Source organism: Argentina silus (genome assembly GCF_951799395.1).
Source record: "Argentina silus genome assembly, chromosome: Y".
In the NCBI taxonomy this organism is placed as follows: Eukaryota; Metazoa; Chordata; class Actinopteri; order Argentiniformes; family Argentinidae; genus Argentina; species Argentina silus.
This window is the reverse complement of record NC_139654.1, coordinates 48,052,319-48,058,174: the sequence shown is the minus strand read 5'-3', so window position 1 is coordinate 48,058,174 and position 5,856 is coordinate 48,052,319.

Here is a 5,856-nt window from a genome sequence, read left to right as displayed (position 1 = left end):
TGGACTGCTAATCCATTGTGCTCTGCACGCGTGGGTTCGAATCCCATCCTCGTCGCACAGCCATGCTTGTTTGTCAGCTTGGACGACCGTGGGCGTGGAAACAGAGGAGGTGGAGAAACATCCTTCAGAGACCACATTTAGACAAACGTCGTCCAACAGCTTCTTTGAGTACGGAGACAGCTTCAACCTAGGCGGGGTTCGAACAGACGCTTTCAACGAGACTGAAGTGTCATACTTGCGCCTTTGGATATGCAGGCATGGGCCCATCGGGAAAAAGACACCAAACGCCAGGAATCGAACCCAGGTCAACTGCTTGGAAGGCAGCTATGCTCACCACTATACCACCAATGCGCTCATGAGTCCAGGCAGGACCGCAACAATGATATGACCATTCACATTCATATGCCGTCCAGGACTGACCATTTCAACATTTTGCAGGGTCTTCGTTATCACTTTTATTTCATGGGCTGGATTACTCAGTAAAAAAGGGAGGGGGGGGGGAGAGAAAAATCTTACAGTAATGCAAACACAGTGGAAGTAAACTACCTGCTTTTTGCAGACAGGGCGGACACATCCCCCAACCTGAGGCTCCATTGCGGGGTAGGGTCACCCATTAGAAGGTGGCTGATTGGTCTAGGGGTATGATTCTCGCTTAGGGTGCGAGAAGTCCTGGGTTCAAATCCCGGACGAGCCCTCTGATTTAGCCTTTCACCAGCTCGGACGATACCATCAAAGTGTCTTGGGGCGACCGTGGGCGTGGAAACAGAGGAGATGGAGTTTAATGCTTAAGGTTGGTGTTTAATCCCTGAGGTGACACAATGTGTCTCTAAACGATAGTCGACAGAACGTCACTACCTATCAATGCATTAGTCATGATATATGAAACATTGATAGTGGTAAGAAAGCATGTTTATTAGATTGTGACATAATAGGCATTTGGGCAACTGTAACAACTGAGGTATTCTTACTATCTTTGTATCTTAATGGAACATTGAATTAATTCAACCAGTATGTGTTATCTGTCTAGTGCTTCTATGGAGATTGACTGTACTGTTCCAAATAGAACAAGAAACTAGAGGGGGGAGTTAGAGTACAGCAGAGATGCTGGACACATTTCTTTTTTCTTTTAAAATGTTATTATTCAGGTAATTGACACTGTCTGTTATGTGTAGGACTTTTCCAATTTGTTCCATGCAGTTGTCATGGTGACAATGGACAATGTATCTGTCACAGAATGTGTGATTATGTCATAAACCAACATGATGACATCACATGCAAAATGAAGACAAAGTAAAGAGAGATTCACCAGAACCTTCAGTATTGACTCCACCTTCAGAGACAACTGGATTTAATTTGCATAAATATGTCAAAATCCCGATAACAGAAGATGGGGGTACTCACTCTGGTGAGTTTTGAGAACTTTTATGATACTAAGAATTTGTGTTAAATAGTTTTATTCTTGGTGAAAAAACATTTCATTACATTTGTTGTGTCCTGAAGGATTGGACTCTAACATTCATGTTAAGTAAGTGATTTTCAATGTTTAATTCTGTCCTGTCAGATGTGTCCTTGGAACCCGTTCCGGACGGGTCAAACATTGGGTTGGATATTGCGGCCTATGAGCTTTTCTGCGATTGGCTCCAACATTCACGTGACCTCCTGCCTAACGGGCAGATTATCCACTATCATGGACCAGACTGCCAATGCCCGGAGCAGCGTCACCTGGGTGGCCGTCTCCCAGCGTTAAATTACCAGGCGCACTATACCCAGATGCAAAGTCCCCATGTGGGCCATGACCAGGTGGAGGGCCACCAGGTGATCCGTCAACAGGTGCAGATTGAGTGGATGCAGGGACCTCATATACCCTCCCCACCTTCTAGACTGATGTGGTTCCAGGATGGGTCCTTTGGATCGCGGACCCCGAGGAGTTTATCGACCCAGAGCTGGGCCTCATAGTGATCCCAGAGCGGCGGGTACACCAGGGCGAGCTGCCCTACCTCTACCCACAGATGCTGTGGTACCAGCAGGGATGCTTGTACCCGGTCGATCCTATGGTCGTTGTGAACCCTCCCAGGGAAATGGAACCCATGGCAGAAGAATCAGAGGAGTCAGAGGACTCTGATAATGATAATGATAATAATAATGATGATGATGATGATGATGACGATGATGATGAAGACAATGAGGAGGATGGTGCTGAAGAGGTCATCGAGGCCCCCCTCGTCCACAGGCCATTGGACAGGGCCTGTAAAAGAAATAGGGACTTCATCTATATTAGTGAGAGTGAGAGTGAGAGTGAGAGTGAGAGTGAGAGCGAGAGCGACGATGGCGGTGCTTCTAAGCGCCAGAGACGGTCAGATGAGACTGACTCTGAGGAGGAGTGGTCCCCCAGCTCAAGGCCTGGCACCTCAGGAGTGTCAAGGAAGAGGAGCAGGGACGACGATGATGACGGCGACAACAAACGCACTAAGAGGCAGCGTCCTCTGTGAGAAACAGACTGTTGTAACTCTGAACGGTGTTCCATTCAAGTGTCTGTTTCTCACAAACTTGTCCAAAAAGGATTTTTCCCACAAGAAATTGACCTAAAAGCATCAGCGGGATTACAATTATAAATTATCAAGTCTTTCACACAAATAAAGGTTTTATTAAACCCAAATTCTATATGATTCTTGTGTCCTTCATACAACCATCAACCACAACAATCAATCAATCAATGCAATGAATAGCTAGGTGTATTCTTTTAACTGAGATCACTAGGTTGAAATAGAGAGACTCATTGTTTAGAACAGACAGATCAACGTCTGCTCTTGAATGTCTTGGGTCATCCTCTGGGTATTGTCGACAGAGTCTAAACTGTGACCATCACTGACCTGTCTGAACAGGATGCTGGGCCATACTGGTGTGGAGTGAATGTTAAGAGAACCGAAGCGGGCTTCATCGCACTGATTAGTCAGGTGCAACTGCATGTTGAAGGTGAGTGACTGAAAGGTCGACCAGGACCGAAAGAACGAATAAAAGAAGGAACATTGTAAATAAACGGGGTTTTCCCTTATCACCACCACCGAATCCGCCTCTGTGTTTAGGACCTTTGTTACAGTGGCTCCCAACGAGGGGCAAGGAGGCGGATTCGGTGGTGATAAGGGAAAACCCTGTTTATTTACAAAATGTCTTCTTTTATTCGTTCTTTAGGTCCTGGTCGACTTTTCAGTCATAGCTTTTCAGCCCCTTTCTCCCCCAAAGCAGAGGCACACACATCTTAAACCATTTCGTTAACGAGGCTTCATTCTCAACAGGTGCGCAACGAAGCCTCGCTTCCGTAACCCTTGCCACGGTCCTGTAGCTCCCTCTACAGGCCGAACGCTGCATGTCCCCCCACAATTGATTTGATTCATAACCATTTTTATTGACAATGAAGTGTATGGCGATAAAATCTTATGATTGATGACAGGTAGAAAGATTTGATTGATTATAAAATATTGCTCCTAGTCCCATGACAGAATTTCACAGTTAGATGTATTGCTCCTAGTCCCATGACAGACTTTGACAGTTAGATTGACATTCTTCCTCTTGTTGGCCTCAGATGGTGACCAAGAAGCACAGGGCCATGGGGGACAGGACAGTGAGTGGCTGTCTCGCCTCAAGACCTCTGCCACCACTGGGGTTTGGCCCTCTGATGTAGGGGACAGGCCAGCCCCCAGTCAGAATAGGTGGTATGCTCTCTACCAGAAGGTACATTTTGTCTGTGAAATACAACAACAGATTAAACAGATATAGGCTAGGTTGTATATGCCATGACATTGAGCATACCATTTGGTTACAGATTGAGAAATGTCCAGTGCAGACCCGCGGCCAGACATCGTTGTTTGGTGGGCCAGAGTTGTGTCTGTGGATTTCACTCCCAGAAGGTAATGAAGGGACATCAGATGTAACTATTTATCATGCTGAAAAAGGATTCCATTGTCAGTAGTCTTGATACTTGTTGTATCTGTATGTCTTCAGCAGCCAGCCAGTGTTCCACCAGCACCCACATCTACCTCCGTGCCTGCTGCTGCCACGGTCCAGGGTCCAGCTCCACTTCGTGCCACGGCCCCTGCAGAGACCACAGACTCAGTCTCTGTCCTCTGTGGCCTACATTGACTGTGTCAATGGTAAATATTTCCATAACATTTTGCCAAACGTTATCCATCTATTTTATCAAAGCACTGTTTTGCCATTCATTATTATCCTGACCAATTTCACTTGCCATTCTTCTCTTCAGTTTTATAAACCTCGGTTTGGAGGGGCATCTGGTGCTGCAGCCAAACCAAACCTTGTGGCTAGGAAGCCTGTTGAGGTATTACATGAATTTGTTCGTCTTAATATCTCTGTGTTATTAGTGTAACTCGTGTGTGACTAATGTGGCTTATGCCTACAATCACATAGATACATGCACAATCACAATATACTCTCCTGGTGTACTCTACCTTTCCTCTCCCTCACAGTCTCTGTCCAGCCCTGTTACTACCTCTGCTGGTACTGCCAGCAGTGCTACGGTCTCCATGAGGACCCCCTCCTCTGTACCCAAGTCCCCCTCCAGCCCTGCTACAGCCTCCATGAGTACCCCTTCCCCTGTATCCTAGTCCCTGTCCGTCCCTGCTACGGCCTCTATGAGGACCCCTTCCCTTGTACGACCCATGTCCCCCTCCAGCCCTGCCTCCACCTATATTAGGACCATCTCCCCTTTCTCTCTGCCTCCATCGTTTAGAATACATACTGACAAATAAAGTAGTAGATAATGGAAGAGAAGCCTCAATTTCTCTCTCTCTCTTTCTTTTCCCTCTTTTCTTTCTCCTTTTTCTTCTTCCCCTTTTTCACACCCTCTTCCCCCCCTAAACAGACTATTGTTCCACAGCTTTGGTGCAGTCGGTAGAGCATCAGACTTCTAATCTGAGGGTCCAGGGTTCAAGTCCCTGTTCGGAAGAAGCTGCGTTCCACTGCAGGATCAACTCCAACAATGGTATGAGATTGGGCACTCTATATCTTAACAATGCACTTTCGCTTCCCGTTTGGGGACAGAGGCTTACATGCTCACAACTAAAACTCCCTGACCCTGACGTGATTTGAACACGCAGCCTTCTGATCTGGAGTCGGACGCGCTACCGTTGCGCCACAAGGTCCTTGCAGTGTTACTATCATTTCAGGCAATGTGAATCCCAAAACCAAGTTTGGGAAGTTGATGAGATGAATGCAACAGTTGGAAACAGAACACCATGTGATCACTTTTACTGCAAGTGTCTGCATAGCTCAGTTGGTAAAGCATCAGGCTTTGAATCTGAGGGACTAGGATTCAAGTCCTTTTTTTCCTCCTGCTGGACAAAGGCTTCCATGCTCACAATCAAAACATCCTGACCAAGCATGATACGAACATGCAGCCTTCCGATCGGGAGTGAGACGTGCTACCGTTGGGCCACAAGGTCCTCTGAATTACACAGTGAATACAATTTCACACAATGTTCCTCCCCAACCCTTGCTTGGGAAGTTGATGAGATGAATGGAAAAGTAGGAAGAGTGTTGGAAACGCAAAACCAGGCCCCTGATTCATTCTGGCTGCCGGCAGAGATGAAGAAGACCATTCCACAGCAAGACCAGCGATGGATTACATCCACTCTGTGGGAGAACCAGAGGCTGCGGCCGAACTTGAAGCTCTGGTACGAGCCACCGGTACCAGTGCTCATTTATAACCAGGCCCCAACACTAGAGCACTTTTTCACCCACAAGCTCCTGGCGTGGATGCCCTACCATCTGTGGAAAGTCAGGGTGTGCTGCCCAGTGTGTAGGAGGCAGCTCACAGGTTTTTTGTGTTTATTTCAATAAAAA